Source organism: Pongo abelii, chromosome 14, assembly GCF_028885655.2.
Source record: "Pongo abelii isolate AG06213 chromosome 14, NHGRI_mPonAbe1-v2.0_pri, whole genome shotgun sequence".
Lineage (NCBI taxonomy): Eukaryota > Metazoa > Chordata > Mammalia > Primates > Hominidae > Pongo > Pongo abelii.
The window spans coordinates 113,327,552-113,346,163 of record NC_071999.2 but is presented as its reverse complement, the minus strand read 5'-3'; the positions used below and the strand labels follow the sequence as shown (position 1 = coordinate 113,346,163).

Below are 18,612 nucleotides of genomic sequence, written 5' to 3'. Positions count from 1 at the left end.
TCTTCTCATGCCTTATGGCATTACAACAGCCCAAATAAGCTGAAAGTTCAGTAATTAGTACTTGCCCATTTCTCTAGTCCAGATATTCCTTACTATATATTGTATGGATCATTAGGATATAAGCTATTTAAACGGTGCTGCCTATAAAATACTGATTAGAACTTATTTATTTCTGAAATCAAGATTCCATGAGGAGAGACAAAAATTATTTCTAATAAATATGAGTAAACTTTTTAGGTACACACTGACCACCAGAAAACAAAATACAAATTAATATGTTTGCTTTTGCGCATTCACAAACTTATTCAAATAAAGATGATGGCATTTTTTTTTTCCTGATAAGCCTACCATTGTGCATTCCTTTCCTCTCTTACTTTAAGGTGATGGGATGGAGCAGGTTCCATTACGTTCCATCTTGGCTTAATCCCTTGCTGTTACAAGAAGTGGAAAATGCAATTAAATGTACTTCTGAAACCTTCCCCTAGAGTGCTGTTTACAATATTGCCTGCATTAAACAGGCTGAGCACGGTGATGCAGCCTCTTCTCTTTGCATCTGGTGGCTTTATGAAGCTTTGGGAAACCCGTTTGTAAATTAAAGTGTTCCATCAGCAGCTCTAAGAATAAATCCCAGTTTGTTATAAAAAAATAGTTTAAATAAACTCTCTTGTGAGTTTTATTTGGAATGGGGTTTCAGACTGGGAGGGCTAGCAGGAGACTCCACAGGGGCTAAATTTGGGTTCCATTTGGCTAAAAAAAAAAAAAAAAAAAAAAAAAAAAGTGAAATTTTAATACTAGCAGAGCTTAAAATTACCTTGAAATAGGATTCTAAACCAAGCGGGACTTTTCCTCCTTCACCTTAAATGTTAATCCATTATGAGATAAGCAGAAACCACCATGGAAACTGCCCATTTCTTGAACTGAAGGGCACTGCTTTCTCATCTGACCTTATGTCTCATTTGCTTCTCTCCTAAGGAAGGTTGTTAAGGAAGGAGACAGGGAGACAAAATAAGATGAAACATTCTTGAATCCACCTCGGGCTCATTGGGTGGCTGCCATCAGGGCTTCTAGCCTCTTGGTGATGCCATTTCTTTACCCTTCTAGCCTCTTGGTGATGCCATTTCTTTACCTAAACTGGTGTCATCCATTGAAGAGGTATTAGGCACCTTTTCCACCTACAGTATCCTTGCTTTGTCTTGAACTGGATGTGAATTTGATGGGGCAGACACATTGAGAAACCATTTCTTCAGCATATTTCCTCAAATCCAGAAGACGGATGGCCAGTTTCTATATCAGCATTTCCTTCTGACTATCCTATTTCCCTCTCTAAAGAGCTGTTTTCTCTTTCTCTCCCTCAATGACCACATTCTCAGGCATCCACCACGGGCCAGACCTGTCCTGGGAGATAGGGCAGAGTCACAGCTTCTGACCTTGGGGATCATTCATTCCTCTTCTTGTGGCCTTTCCTTGCTTCGTTTCTTTTATTTTCACTGCTAATAATGCCTGCTGTGTACGGCAGAATAATGGAGGGCTGCATCTCTGCCATGCCCTGCTCACTCTCAAGGAAGCAGCTTTCCAGGTCAACATTTCACCTCCATCTGTGTCTGTGCTCCCTCCCTGCTCTGCGCCTGCCTCCCCTGTCCTCCCAGCCGCCACTCTTCTGTAAGTGTGTTAAGTAAACACAAGATGACTTGCAATCCTCTTCGGTAGCAGCGACAAATGTGTTGGGAGACTGAGGGGCGTCAAGCGCAGTGATAAGAGCTCTGGGTGGCAGGAGGCATCAGGGAAGGATGTCAGTCTGTGTCTTCCCCAGACCCTCTGATCTGTGGACATCCTCAAAGTCAGCCAGAGGTCCAGCCTGACTGAATGGTGAGCCAACCTGCCCGAGGCCACCTGTGTGTCAGTCTGCTCAGACCCACCAGGTCAGGGCTGGGAGGCTCCCATGAGCCTAAAAACACATTTGCTCACAAAAATCACAGCATTTTCCTCACCCTTGTCACACTCACTGTCTTTATAACTAGACTGCTGGCACTGTTTTTCAGTTCAGCTTTCTTTTTCCTTGTTGGGATGAATGTTTTAACAGGACTCCAACCCTCCCAAGCTGGTGCCCTCCACCCAGACCTATGTCTTACCCACTCCGCCTTCTATGAATGATGTTGAACCCTGTAGTGAGGGGCGAAACACCTTACTGTGTCCCACCTGACACTAAGCATTCAACACAAGCAGCATGTTCAACCAAGTTGGGAACTGTGTGTGTAGAAACACTTAACTGAGGGAAACTTAAGCAGACTCTGGTCAACCTCCGCAGTGACAACCCCTACTGGTTGGGCTCGCTCTTCCCATCCTGTTCTTTTAGGCCCCTCTGCCTTCTGCCCACCCTGCCACTGGCTGTAGCTTTGTAGGTCCCAGACTGCCCCAAAACACATCCCACTGCAGTCAGAACAGCAGAGCTCCTACCCCAGAGAAGGGTAGGCTTATCATATAGCTAGAAAGACTTATATTTGAGAATATGCAAATACAACATGAACCAGTTATGTTAACAGTATTGCTATAAGCCATTAAATCTTATAAAAAGGGAAGCAGAGAACACAGGAAAGTGAAAAAGTAGTAAAAGATTTGTAGAGGAAGAGGTTTTGAGGCAGCCTATAAAGGAACAAAAGGTAGAGAAACAGGATAGTATGCAGAATGAAGACTAAGATTAAAATGCAGAGGTGAGAAGTGGAAATGTTTTGCAGAACTATAGGGTTCATTTAGGTGGTAATAGAAAAATCTTTAGAGATTTGACTGAGGTCAGACAGGGAAAGGGTGTGTATGAAGGGCTAAATAATAAAAAGAGTCCTGTATTGACAGCCTAAAGATTTGGATGAGAATTTCAGCTTTGCCATGGCCAGAAATATGATTTTAGACAAATTATGTATCCCTTTTACACGAGTAATTTAGACAGGCCCATTTATATGTTAGCCTGGTGATCACTAAACCTTTTAGAAATTGCACATTATGTAATAAAGTTATATAATAAGATGAGTCTGTTGCTTATTCCAATGAATGACTCCTTAAGACTTTTGAAGAAAAGACGATTTTATGGAATTAGGAAAGTTAATAAGGAGTGCACTACACAATAAGTAAGAAGGCAAAAGTATAAAAATAGGGAAATTAGTTGAAGGACTTGTATAATAGTGTGATAAGTATTAGAATACGGAAGAATGGAATGTGACAGGCCTTAAAAAGAAAGAAATTTACAGAATGTTGTTGTGATTAGAAAAATAGAAGAGGTTAAACAAAAAAGACTTGAGATGACTTACATGGTTTCTAACCTGAGTGGTTGCAGGAATGATAGCATATCCTTCAAAATAAAGAACTTTGGAATAGGAGCAAGATTTGGGGTGGCAAATTTTTTCTGTAAAAAGCCATATAGTAAACGTTTTTGTGTCCATATTGTCTCTGTTAGTATTATTTAATTCTGCTGTTATGATACAAATTAGCTGTAGACAATATGCAAACAAATGGTCATGTGTTCCCATAAAGCTTTATTTATAAAAACAAGAAGCAGAGCAAATTTAGCCAACGAATAGCAGTTTGCTGACCCCTGAGCTAGATGAGTCATTAAGATGTGTTGATATTTGAAAAGGTTGATTTTTGAGAGATCACAAACTTAAATGCCTGCAGTGTCTACCAGGGACACAAATATGTAAATCAATTTAACATAAGTAATAGAGACTGGTGGAGGCCGTGACAAAATGAAGAGTGTTTGATGCACGTAATGAGATTTAACTTCAAAACATTAAGATAAAGTTGTATCAGCTGATCAAAACAAACAGCAGACACAAGAAGAGGACACCCAGGTGGAGGTATCTGGAAGTGAATAGATTACAAATGGACATTATGGAATTATCCATACAAATGTGTGACAATGAATTGTCAAAGAAGAGAGTAAAGTGAAAACGAATGAATTTCGGTGTTGAGTCCTAGAATATGCCCGCTTTAGGAAATAGAATAATGTGGAAGCCACAGTAGGAGTGACCCAAGAAGCAAGAGGCTAGTAAAGGGGGAAATGTTTTCTTAAGAGCTGAAAACCAAGTGTGAAAAAGTGGCAGCGAGATCAATCAGACACCTTGCTGCTCGGCCAACACAGGGAACAAAGACTATGGTGAGACCAACTGGTTTGGAGTTTGAAGGACATTGATAACCTTGGAGAGGGCTGGTTCAGTGAAAAGATAAGCCACAGTTGCAAGATTTAAGGATAATATCTTGTATTTAAGAAAAGGATACAGGAGAAGAAACCACAGCGCACAATACTGCAGACAGAAAGTGGGGCATGGCAGCAGACAGGGCTGGTTCACCTCTCGACTTCAAACTTCCTAGCTACGTAGGTCATCTTGCTAAAGTTATTTAATATATTCAAGATTCAGTTTTGTCATTTACAAAATGAAGATGTTAATATCCATCATCAGAATTGTGATGAAATGAGAAGCAAAACTGGTTTATGCTCATTGTAACACGCTGGCCGCATGTATTGGCCACTCGCACCCACTGCCCTCTCCCCTGACCTTGCAGGCCTCTTGATTGTAGATTCTAGTGTTAAAAACTATGCTGGTCAACACGTTGTGGTATCTTGTTCTAAACCAACCACATGTCCTGGTCCCTGTGAAAAGTCCTAAACATTTCGAATGTGCGAGGCTGAAGTTAAGGGGTCCAGTTGAATCCACGAAGTGGTGTATTTTCTCAAATGAGGAAATGTACCAGCAATAACTGGAGCTTCATTACACAGTAGTCCCCCTTTATTCTCAGAGGATACATTCCAAGAACCCCAGTGGATGCCTGAAGCTGCAGATGGGACGAACCCTACATATATACTGGTTTTCCCTATACATACGTACGGATGATAAAGTTTAATTACTACAGTTTAATTAATTATTATGAAGATGAAGTTTAATTAAATGATAAAGTTTAATTACAATAGAGTTTAATTAGGCACAGTAAGAGACTAACAATAATATCTAATAATAAAATAGAAAAGTTTTAACAATATGCCAGCATTACTACTTTTGTGCTTTAGGGTCATTGTTGGGTAAAATAAGGATTATTTGAACATAAGCACTGTGATACCAGGACAGTCGATTTGATAACCAAGGCGGCTACGTGACTCACAGCAGGGAGAATCTGCCGCATGGATGCGCTGGATAAAGGGAGAATTCACATCTCAGGTTGGACAGCATGAGATTTCATCACACTACTCAGGATGGTGCACAATTTAAAACTTATGAATTGTTTCTTTCTGTAATTTTCTATTTTATATATATATTTATTTATAGCACAAATCCTATAGAGCACAGAAACTCAAGATAGCCACATAGAGAATGAAGGAGTCAGCTGGCCCAAAGGTGAGCAAAGGGACCACAGTAGCCCCCACCAATACCTTGGACACCTAGAGACCTCACCCCTGGGGACTCTTGCTGTCCTCACAGGCACTAGGCTCAGCTGAGGTAGCTGCCTGGAGTCCATGCAGCTGTGCTCCCCTTGCAGAAAGAGCTACACTGCCCTGCCCTCTGTGGCCCATGCAACTACTGTGCTACACCATTTTGGCTGGAACTGGAACTATGTTGGAGCGTGTCCTGCTACGGGGGCAAGTGGCCATGGCAACCTTCTGTCCTTGAGGCTTACCTAGCCACTACCAAATCACCTTCGCCTACTCCTTTGAGTCAAACTGCGAGCTGCTATAACACCCTACCCCGTGGAGCTGAGTCACTGAGACCCATGCCACCTACCCTTCCAAGTTGCAGCTACACCTTGCACCCTTGATGCCCGAGCTGACGCTGCCTACTCTCTCCTGGGGAAGGGGTGCCTTGGCAAAGCCACTCCATCGATCCTTCCCAGTCACTGCTGGCCCTGCCCCTAGGGACCCACACAGAAGCAGCACATTCCCTTCCAGAGAAATGATGCCTTGGTGCAGCTGCTCCATCTACCCTTCCCAGCTGATGCTGCTGCACCCTGCTGCCTGTGCGAGAGCCAAAGCAGTGTCCAGCTTCCTGGGAAAAGAGGAGTCAGCTGCCTGTATCCATTGGTCCTGCATCCATGGATTCAATCAACTCCAAATCAAAAATATATTTTTTAAAAAAATAGTTGCTTCTGTAATAACCATTTACAGATTATTCTTGTCATAGTTTCCTAAACAATACGGTATAACAAGTATTTACATAGCACTTAGATTGTATTAGGTATTATGAGTAATCTAGGAATGATTTGGAGTATATAGGAGCATCTGCCTCGGCTGTATGCAAATACCACACCATTTTATATAAGATACTTGTGCACCTGTGGATTTTGGTATCCATGGGGGTCCTGGAACCAGTCTCCCACAAATGCTATGGAACGACTATACCTTGGGCTCCCAGAGCAGTGAGGCCTCACCAGTGCCTATGTTGATCAGTGCCTGCCTCCCAGGCACTATTTCCTCACACTATACCTAAGCCAAAGGATCACCCTACATCCCAGGAAAGAGGTGCCATGACCAGAACAGTCATGCCCCTTCATGCCAGGCCTGAGCTGCAGTAACACATTGCCTCCTAGGGAACTGGTGCCTTGGCCGAGCCGAGTGGCTAAATAGACAAGAGCCAGTTGATGTTGTACCCCACATCCCAGGGAAACAAAGAAGTGGCTGGGCTGAGAAACCCCTCCCTACAGGCCAAACAACTCTAGTCTCATGCTTCCCTGCCTGGACTAGCCCCTAGAGTCTGGGTTGCCAAGACACTTCCTCCTCCAGGGAGAGGAATTATTGCTGTGTTGCTTCCAGGTCTAAGCAACAGCTTCAGTCTACCAGCTTTAGGTTCTTGCTGCCACTGCACCTGGCCTCAGAGAGTTTGGGATATTGCTGAATCCCACTGTCCCAGAGTCCAGAGTCACCACTACACATTGCATCATCCCCTGGAACCTGAGTTGTCACTGAGCATTATTGGCTCTTGTTCCCAAATTGCAACTGTATCCTGCTTTCTGGGCCCAATTCTCCAGAACACATTTCTTCCCTAGACTTGGGCCAATGCTGCACTACAGCCCAGCTCCTGGGCCCAGGCTGCTAGGCCTCAGAGTCATAGACCTTGGATTTGTGGGTAATTTATACCCAACACTGGCACAGAGAGTGAACATCCACCCCAGGCCTCAGGTGCCATAATAGGTTCGTGAAACCCTGAGTGTAGCACCCCGTCCCTACAGCCGCTCTGGGCACTTGCACTCTGAAACCCAGTACTACAGTAGCTGCTTGTGGGCCATATTAGACCTGTTGCCAAGAGGGATCCTTTCAGCCAAGTCTTCTCATTGTAGGGAAAACAAGAATAGGAGAATCCCAAAAGCCATTGCTACTGAGGACATTAACAACTCACACTGCCACTGCCACAAATAGCCTAGGCCACTGAGGTACTCACAGTTATTACTGACATTTAATGCCACTGAAGGAGCTGCAAGGAGGGTATGCTACTCCATCTACTCAAAACCAGAGCCACAATGTTCTTTCCAACTGCCACACTAAGTCCCTTCTACAAGTGAAAGTCTTTCCTACAAAAGCCATGCTGTAAGATTTAGAAGAGGTGATTGTTCTACCAAATATGTAGACATAAACACAGGGACACATTGATGAAAAGGCAAGAAAATATGACACTGCCAAAGGAATATAATACCTCTGTAATAAAAGATCCTAAATAAAAAGAGATCTATAAATTGCTGGAAAAGAGATTCAGTGTAATGATCTTCAAGAAACTCCATGAAATACAGGAGAATACAGATGGACAATTCAATATAACCAAGAAAATAATTCATGATATTAAGAAGAAATTTAATGAAGAGTTATCATGAAAAATAACCAAATAGAAATCTTCCATCTGAAGAATTCAACGACTAATATTAAAAAAAATACAACAGAGGCTGGGTGCGGTGGCTCATGCCTGTAATCTCAGTGCTTTGGGAGGCCAAGGGGTGCAGATCACGAGGTCAGGAGATCGAGACTATCCTGGCTAACATGGTGAAACCCAGTCTCTACTAAAAATACAAAAAAAAAATTAGCCGGGTGTGGTGGCGGGTGCCTGTAGTCCCAGCTACTCAGTATGCTGAGACAGGAGAATGGCGTGAACCAAGGATGCGGAGCTTGCAATAAGCCGAGATTGCGCCACTACACTCCAGCCTTCGTGACAGAGCTAGTCTCTGTCTCAAAAAAAAAAAAAAAAAAAAATACAACAGAGAGCTTCAACATTAAACTAGATCAAGCAAAAAGAAGTAATCTTTGAAATGACCCAGTCAGAGGCGATAAAAACAAATAGAATAAAAAGAAGTAAAGATGTCCTATAGGATCTATAGGACACTATTAAACAAATAAACTGTCAAATTATGGAGGTTACAGGAAAACAGACAAAAATAGGGACAGAAAGTTTACTGGGTGAAACAATTACTGAAAACTTCTCAAGTCTTGGAAGAGATATGGACATCCAGATACATGAAACTAAAAGATACCCCAACAGATTCAACCAAAGGAAGTTCTCACTGAGGAATTCTCCAATTAAACTGTCCAAAGACAAAGATAAAACTGTAAAAGTAGCAAGAGAAAAGTGTCAAGTCATATAAGGAAATTCCATTAGGGAGTTCTCAGCAGAAACCCTGTCAGGAGAGAAGGGAATAATATATTCAATATGCTGAAAGTAAAAAAATGTATCAACCATAAATACTATACTCAACAAAGCTGTCCATCACAAATGAGGAAGAAATAGTGTCTTTCCCAGTCAAACAAAAGTTGACAGAATTCATGACTTCTAGACCAGCCCTGTAAGAAATGCTTAAGCAGTTCTTCAAGTAGAAACAACAGGTTGCTAAGTAGTAACCTGGAAACATAAAAGTTAAAAGGTAGAGGTAGAGGTAAATATATAACGAAATTCTGAATACCTTAAGACTGTTATGGTACTCTTTAAATGATACGTATCTCTAGTAGGAAGATCAAAAGTCAATACGATAAAAAAAAATGATAGCTACAATAGGTTGTTAAGCAATACATAATATAAACGGATGTAAATTATGACATCAAAAATATACATTGTGAGAAACAGTATAAAAGTCTAGAGTTTTTGTATGCTAGTGAAGTTAAGTTGTTATCAGTATAAAACAGTCTATGTGTAAGCCACAAAGCAAGAAACTATAGCCAATGCACGAACAGTAAAAAGAAAGAAGTTAAAACTTAGTGTTAAAGAAAACCTCTAAATCAAGATGAAAAACAAGGGAGGGGAAAAATTCAAAATATCTACAAAACAATGAGAAAACAACCAACCAAATGGCAGCGTTAAGGTCTTACCTATAAATAATTACTTTGAATATAAATAGATTAAATTATCCAATTAAAAAAATGAGTAAGAGACTCACTTTAGCCTTAAGAACACCCATAGGCTGAAAGTAATGAGATAGAAGAAGGTAATCCATGCCAATGATAACCAAAAAGAGTAGAGATGGTTTCACTTATATCAGATAAAGTAGACTTCATGTCAAAAATAGTCACAAGGGACAAAGAGTGACATTATCTAATGATAAAGGGCACAATCCATCAAGAAGACAGAAACATTCTAAATATATATACATCAACATTGGAGCACCTAAATATAAAGAGCAAATGTTAATAGGCATGAAGGGAGAAATAAATAATACGATAGTAGTAAGGGACTTCAATACTCCACTTTTAACAATGGCCAGATCACCCAGATAGAAAATTAAGAAGGAAATACTGAGACTGAGCTGCACTTTAGACAAAATGCACCTAGCAGATATATAAAGAACTCTACATTCAAAGGCAACAGAATACATGTTCTTCTCCAGTGCACATGGAACAATCTTCAGGATAGAACAGTTGGCAAGCCACAAAACAAGTCTTAATAATTTTTTTAAAATAAAATTATATCAAGTACAAGTACACCTTTTTTTTGTGCTTCCTTTTACTGAGCTTCATACATAGTGCATTTTTTACAAGTCTAAGGTTTATGGCAACCCTGAGTTGAGCAAGTCTATCGAAACCATTTTTCCAACAGCATGTGTTCACTTTGCATCTGCATCACATTTTCGTAACTCTCACAGTATTTTAAGCTTTATTATTATTATACTTGTTATAGGGATCTGTGATCAGTGATCCTTGATATTACTATTGTAACGGTTTGGGGTGCCACACACTGTGCCCATATAAAACAGCAAACTTAATTGATAAATGTTATGTGTGTCCTGATAATTCCACTAACCAGCCTTTATTTCATCTGTCTCCCTCTCCTCAGGCCTCTCTATTCCCTGAGACACAATACTGAAATTAGGCCAATTAATAACCTTACAATGGCCTCAAAGTGTTTAAGTGAAAGGAAGAGTCACATGTCTCTCACTTTGAATCAAAAGCTATAAATGGTTGAATTTAGTGAGGAAGGCATATTGAAATCTAAAACCAGCTGAAAGCTAAGCCTCTTATGCCAGTTATCTAAGTTGTGAAGGCAAATAAAAAGTTCTGGAAGAAATTAAAAGTGCTACTCCAGTGATCACACATCTGATAAAAAAGTAGAAATGCCTTATTGATGATATGGAGAAAGTTTTAGTGATCTGCATAGATCAAACCAACCCCAACATTCCCTGAAGCCAAAGCTTAATAAAAAGCAAAGTTCTCACTCTCTTCAATTCTCTGAAAGTTGAGAGAGGTGAGGAAGCTGCAGAAGAAAAGTTGGATGCTAGCAGAAGTTGGTTCATGAGATTTAAGGAAAAAAGCTGTCTCTACAACATAAAAGTGTAAGGTGAAGCAGTAAGTGCCTATGTAAACCTGTAGCAAGTTATCCAGAAGATCTACCTAAGATAATTAATGAAGGTGACTACACTAAACAACATATATACAGTGTAGATGAAACAGCCTTATTGGAAGAAAATGTCATCTAGGACTTTCATAGCTAGAAAGGAGAAGTCAATGCCTTGCTTCAAAGGGCAGGCTGACTTCCTTGTTAGAGGCTAACACAGCTGGTGACCTTAAGTTGAAGCCAATGTTCATTTACCATGCTGAAAGTCCTAGGACCCTTAAGAATTATGCTAAATCTACTCTATAAATGAAACAACAATGCCTGGATGACAACACATCTATTTACCTTATGGTTTACTGAATATTTTAAGTCCACTGTTGCGACCTACTGCTCAGAAAAAAAAAAAAATTCCTTTCAAAATATTACCTGCTCATTGACAATGCACCTAGTAGCACAAAAGCTCTGATGGAGATACAAAAAGAGATTAACTGGTTTCTCATGCTTGCTAACACAGCATCTATTCAGCAAACCAGGGATCAAGGAAGAATTTTGACTTTCAAATCTTATTGTGTAAGAAATACATTTTTAAGGCTATAGCTGCCATAGATAGGTTCTTCTGATGGATTTTTGCATAGTAATTTGAAAACCTTCTGGAAAGGATTCACCATTCTAGATGATACTAAGGACATTCATGATTCATGGGAGGAGTTCAAAATAACAGCATTGACTGCAGTTTGAAAAAAGTTGATTCCAACCCTCATGGATGACATTGCAGATGTGGTGGAAATAGCAAGAGAACTAGAGAACCAGAACTAGAAGTGGAGCCTGATGATGTGATTGAATTATGCAATCTCATTATCAAACTTGAACGGATGAGGAGTTGCTTCCTATGGATGAACAAAGAAAGTGGTTTCTTGAGATAGGGATCCTGGTGAAGATGCTGTGAACATTGTTTACATGACAACAAGGCATTTTTCATATTACATACACTTAGTTGATAAAGCAGTAGCAGAATTTGAAAGGTTTGGCTCTAATTTTGAAAGAAGTTCTACTGTGTATAAAATGTTATCAAACATTATCATATTTTACAGAGAAATCTCTCATGAAAGAGACAAACCATGTGGTGAACTTCATTGATGTCACATTTTAAGAAATTGCCAGCCACCCCAACTTTCAGCAACCACCACCCTGATCAGTCAGTAGCCATAAACATCAAGGCAAGACAATCCACTAGCAAAAAGATTGTGACTTGCTGAGGGCTCAAGTGATTGTTAGCATTCTCAAAAAAAAAAAAAATATTTTCAGTTAAGGTATGTATATTTTTTAGACATAATGCTATTGCACACTTGATGGGTTACAGTATTGTATAAAAGCAACTTTTATATGTACTGGGAAACTAAAAAAATGTATGTTAGTTACTTTATTGTGATATTCAATTTATTGTGTTGGTCTGGAACCAAAGCTGCAGTATGTCTAAGGTCTGTCTGTATTGTTTCTGATTGCAGTGGTGACACTAGAAATCAATAAAAGAAGGATCAAAATCACAATAAGGTATCATCTCACCCCATTTAGGATGGCAATTATAAAAATAAAGAAATAACACATGCTGGTAAGGATGTGGATAAAGGGTACTCTTAGGTGCTGTTGGTGGGAATGTAAACTGGTACAGCCACTATAGAGAACAGTAGAGAGGTTCCTCAAAAAACTACAAATACAACTATCATATGATCTAGCAATCCCACTACCAGGCATTTATCCAAAGAAAAGAAAATCAGTATATCAAAGAGACATCTGCACCCCCACATTTATTACAGCAGTATTCATAATTGTCAAGATATGGAATCACCTAGGTGTCCAACAACAGATAAATGGATAAAGAAAATGTGATATACATTATACATAATGGAATACTATTCAGACATTAAAAAGAATGAAAGCCTGTCATTCACAGTAACATGGATGGAACTGGAGGACACTATATTTTAAGTAAGCCAAGAACAGAAAGTTAAATACCATATGTTCTCATTCTTGTATGGAAGCTAAAAAAAAGTTGATCTCATAGAAATAAAAAGTAGACCAGAGGATATTAGAGACTGGGAAGGTTAGGAGAAAGAGGGGGAGATAGGGAGAGATTCGGTAAAGGATATAACTAGATGGGAGAAATATGTTTTAGAGACAAACGTCTCACTGTGTTACTCAGGCTGGTCTCAAACTCCTGGCCTCAAGTATTCTTCCCTTCTTGGCCACCCAAAGTGCTGGGATTGCAAGCATGTGCCACAGAGCCCAGCCCTGATTCTATTGCTCTGTACCACTGTAGGATAACTCTAATTAACAATAATATATAGTTTCAAATAGCTATAAAAAGGATACTGAATTTTCCCAACACAAAGAAACAATAAATGTTTGAGATGATGAATGGGTTAATTATCCTGATCTGATCACTGTACCTTATATGTATGGAAATCTCACTGTATTCCCGGTAATAAATATGCACAATTATTGTATGTCAATTGAAAATAAATTTTAAAAGTAATAAAAACAAACAACAACAAATAACAAGAGGAATTTTCAGAAATTATACTAATATATGGAAATTAAACAACATGCTCCTGAACAACCAGTGAGACAAAAAGAAATTAAAAGTGAAATCAAAAAATTTCTAGGGACAAATGAAAATGGAAACAAAAGATATACAAACGTATGGGATACAGTAAAAGCAGTATTCAGAGGGAAGTTTATAGCAGTAAACACCTATGCCAAAAAATTAGAAAGATCTCAAATAAACAGCCAAACATTGTACCTTCAGGAAGCAGAAAAACAAGAACAAACTAGGAACAAAATTAGTAGAAAGAAAGCAACAGTAAATATCAGAGCAGAAACAAATGAAATAGAGACTAAAAAATATACAAAATATTCAACAAAATGAAAAGTTGGTTTTTTGAAAAGATAAGCAGAAGCAATAAACCTTTAATTAAACTAAAAAGAGAAGACTCAAATAAATAAAACCAGAGATTCAAAAAGGAGACATTATAACTAATACCATAGAAATACAAAGGATCATATGAGACTATTCTGAATAACTGTTAGAAAACAAATTGGAAAACCTAGAATAAAATAATAAATTTCTGGATAAGTACAACATACCATGATTAAATAATAAAAAATTTTGAAAACTGAACATACCAATAATGAATAATGAAATTGAATCGTAGAAAGTCTCCCATCAAAGAAAAATCAAGGACCTGTTGGCTTTATTGCTGAATTCTACCAAACATTGAAAGAAGAATTGATAACAATTCTACTCAAACTATTCCAGAAAATTGAGGAGGAGGGATTTCTTCCAGACTCATTCTACAAAGCTAGCATTACCCTCATACCAAAGGCAGACATTAACACAACTGAAAAAGAAAACTACAGGACAATACCCCTGATGAACATAGATGCAAAAACCCTCAACAAAATACTAGCAAACCCAATTCAGCAGCACCTTAAAAAAAATCATTCACCATGCTCAAATGGATTCATCCCAGGGGTACAAAGATGGTTCAACATACGCACATCAAAAAAAAAAAAAATTTGACTAGTTGCATTAACAAAATAAAGGGAAAAAACACATAATTATTTCAATAGATGCAGAAAAAGCACTTGACAAAATTTAACATCACTTTATGATAAAAAAAAAAACCTCTTCACCAATTAGGCATAGAAGGTATGCACCTTGACACTATAAAAGTTGCATTTGGCAAGCTCATAACTGACACCATATGAACAGAAAAAAGTTGAGCCATTTTCTCTGAGATGTGGAATAAAACAAAGACTTTCTTTGTTTCTATTCAGTATAATACTTGAAATCCTAATTGGAGCAATTAGACAAGAGAAAGAAATAAAAGATAAACAAATAGAGAAGAAAGAAGTCAAACTGTCTTGTTTGCACATGACAGGATTTTATATATAACAAACACTGAATACTCCATCAAAAAACTGTTAAAACTAATAAATAAATTTAGTAAAGCTACAGAATACAGAAATCAACATACAAAAATCAGTAGCATTTTTATGCTATGCTAATAGCATACTATCCAAAAAAGAAATCAAGAAAACCATCTCATTTATAATAGCTACAAAAAGGTAAAATACCTAGGATAAGTTTTTCCAGGTAGCTGAAAAATCTCTACACTGAAAACTACAAAACACTGATGAAAAAAATTGAAGAGGGCACAAATAAATTAGATTATATCTTGTGTTAATGGATTGAAATAATTAAAATTGTTAAAATGTTTATATTAACCAAAATGATCTATAGATTCAATGTAATCTCTGTCAAAATATTATACTTCACAGAAGTAGAAATAAAATCAAAATTCTATATTTCACAGAAATAGAAATAAAAGTCCTAAAATTTGTATAGAACTACAAAAGACCCTGAGTAGCCAAAGCAATCTTGAGCAAAAAGAACAAAGCTGGAGGCATCACACTACCTAACTTCAAAATGTGCTACAAAGCTATAGTAACTACAGTAGCACAGCACTGACATAAAAACAAACACATAGACCAATGGAACAGAATAGAGAAATCAGAAATAAATCCACATATCTACAGCCAACTGATTTTTTATGAAGTGGCCAAAAACACACATTGGGAAAAGGACAGTCTTTTCAATAAATGGTGCTGAGAAAATTGGATATCCGTATGCTGAAGAATGAAACTAGACTTCTCTCACCACACACAAAAAGCAACTCAAAATTACTTAAATACTTCAATGTAAGACCTGAAGCTATGAAACTACTATAAGAAAACATAGGAAAAATACTTCATGACATTCTTGTGGGCAAAGATTTTTTTGGATAAGACCTCAAAAGCACAGGCAACAAAAACGAAAGTAGAGAAGTGGGATTACATCAAACTAAGAAGCTTCTGCACAGCAAAGGAAACAATCAACAGTGGGGAAGAGAAAGCATACAGAATGGGAGAAAATATTTGCAAACTCTACATTTGCCAAGTAGCTAATGTTCATAACATATAAGAAACTCAAACAACTCAATAGCAAAAACAAACCCCAAATAATCCAATTTAAAAATGGACAAAATATCTGAAAAGATATTTATCAAAAGAAGACATACAAGTGGCCAACAGGTATGTAATAAAATCCCCAATGTCACTAATTATCAGGGAAATGCAATTCAGAAGTACAATGATATATCACCTCATCCCAGTTAGAATAGCTTTTGCCAGCCAGGCATGGTGGCTCACACCTGTAATCCCAGCACTTTGGGGGATTGATGCAGGAGGATCACTTGAGCTCAGGAGTTTGAGACCAGCCTTGGCAACATAGGGAACCCCATATCTACAAAAAAATTTTAAAAAGAAAATTAGTCAGGGATAGTGGCACATGCCTGTGGTCCCAGCTATTTGGGAGGCTGAGGTGGGAGGATCAATTGGGCCTGGGAGTGAGGAGGTCAAGGTTTCAGTGAACTGTGAATTGTGCAGCTGCACTCTAGCCTGGGTGACAGAATGAGACCCTGTCTCAAATAAATAAATAAAGGAATGGCTATTATCAAAAAGACAAAAGAGAACAGGTGTTGGTGAGAATGCAGAGAAAAGGAAACTTTTTGTACACTTTTAGTACAGCCATTATGGAAAATAGTATAGAGGTTTCCCCCCAGATCAAAAATACAACTACCATATTATCCAGCCAGTAATCCCACTACTGTGTATATATCCAAATGGAATGAAATTAGTATGTGAAAAAGATACCTGCACTTTCATGTTCATTGCAGCATTATTCACAGCAGCCAAGATATGCAAACAACCTATGGAATCAATGGAAGAATGGATAAAGAAAATGTAGTATAGATACATCGTTGGACTTGTAGAAGTAGCGAGAATAATGGTTTCTATTAGGGTCTGGAGTGGTGCATCTGCAGCAGAGATGGTCAGGGAGATGTTCGTCAAAGCGTAAAAAAATTCAGTTAGATAGAAGGAATATGTTCAAGGTATCTATTATACAACACGATGAAGACTATAGTTAATAACAATAGTCATGAATCATGTAATGACAAAGATACATCCTGAGAAATGCATTGTTAGGTGATTTCATCATTGTGTGAACATCATAGAGTTTACTTACACAAACCTAGATGGTATAGTCTCCTACACATCTAAGTTATCTGGCACTACCTTTTGATCCTAGGCTACAAACATGTACAACATGTTACTGTATTAGATACTGTAGGCAATTACAACACAATGGTATTTGTATATCTAAATATAATGTAGAAAAGCTACAGTAAAAATTGGTCTAAAATTTTTTAAATGGTACACCTGTAAAGGGTACTCACAGTGAATGCAGCTTGCAGGTCTGGAAGTTGCTCTGGAGGAGTAAGTGAGTGAATGAGTGGAGAATGAATATGAAGACTTAGGGCATTACTATCCACTATAGCAGACTTTAAACACTACACTAAGGCTACACTAAATTTATGAAAATATTTTTCTTTTTTCAATAAAAAATTAACCCTAGCTTATTCTAACTTCTAATTTTATCAGTTTTTTAATATTTTTAACTTTTTGACTCTTTTATAATAATTAGCTTAAAACACAAACACATTGTACAGGTCTATAAAACTGTTTTCTTTCTTGATATCCTTATTCCATATACTTTTTTCTACTTTTAAAATTTTTACATTTTTTTTCACTTTTTAAACTGTTTTGTTAAAAACGAAGACACAAACACACATATTAGCTTAGGCGTGACTGGGCTAATGACTAATATCACTGATTTCCTCTTCCACATCCTGTCCTACTGGAAGGTCTTCAGGGGCAATAGCACACATGGAGCTGTCTTCTCATATGATAACAGTGCCTTGATGCCTTTTGAAGCTCTTCTTGAGGAGGTGTCAGTCTTTTCAGAAATATGACATGGTGGTTTGCTTGTTTGTTTGTTTTTTTAAATCAGAGATTTGCTTGTAAGCAGGTAATGCACCATGAACATTTCTCTTTATAATGAAAATCTTTCCGTGTTGGGCTCCATGTTTTCAAACTTTATAAAGAGCTTGAGGTCTGCAAAAACTTCTGCTGAACACTTCACAAAATTTTCTTTGGGAGTTTTCTTCTGCAGTTTCCTTTTCTTTTGAATACTTCTTCAGCTATGCGTTCCTGTTTGATTTCAAGAATTCCTCATTAATCAATTCCTCAGGAACAACCTCTAGGAGCTCCTCAATGTCAACCTCATTTACACCCAGTTTAAAATTGTTTTCCATCTCAACCACAAATTTGTTGAGTGATGTATTGCACTGCAATGTCACAATGGCTACATGGTCACTAGGTGATAGGAGTATTTCAGCTTCATTAGAACTTCATGGGACCACTGTTGTATATGTGGTCCATCACTGGCCCAAAGGTTGTTATGTGGTGTAGGACTGTATTGTATTCTTGAAAAACACTAAGAGGGTAGATTTTAAGCATTCTCACCACAAAATGATAATGATGTGAGGTAATGCCTATGTTAATTAACTACATTTCGCCATTCCACTATGTGTATGTATATTTCATAACATTATGTTGTATCTGATAAATATATACAATTTTATCTGGCAACTTAAAAAGTAAAGTAAATAAATAAATAGCCAAGTTAAACATATGCTAACAAGGGTTGGCGAGGATGTGGAAGAAATGGAATCTTCAGTATTGCTAGTGGGGATGCAAAATGGTGCAGCTGCTTTGGAAAACAGCCTGGCAGTTCCTCAAAATGTTAAAGATACACCTATTGAAATTTTATTTATAAAAACCTACATGCACAAAAACTTGCACACAGATGTTTACAGCAGCATTATGCATA

General features: G+C 38.0%; 1 long non-coding RNA gene across 2 annotated transcripts; it reads right to left on the bottom strand.

Moving 5' to 3' along the window:
* Positions 1-687: 687 nt before the first annotated feature.
* On the bottom strand, positions 688-18,086 carry LOC129049700 (uncharacterized). 2 transcript variants are annotated; one of them, XR_008512958.1, is made up of 3 exons: positions 17,511-18,026; positions 16,533-16,588; positions 688-747 (listed from the first exon to the last, which is right to left on the bottom strand). It is a non-coding gene; the product is annotated as an uncharacterized LOC129049700 (long non-coding RNA). The 2 variants fall into 2 exon arrangements; XR_008512957.1 differs by lacking the exon at positions 688-747 and adding an exon at positions 15,871-16,122 and having other exon boundaries at positions 17,511-18,086.
* Between the last annotated feature and the right edge of the window lie 526 nt (positions 18,087-18,612).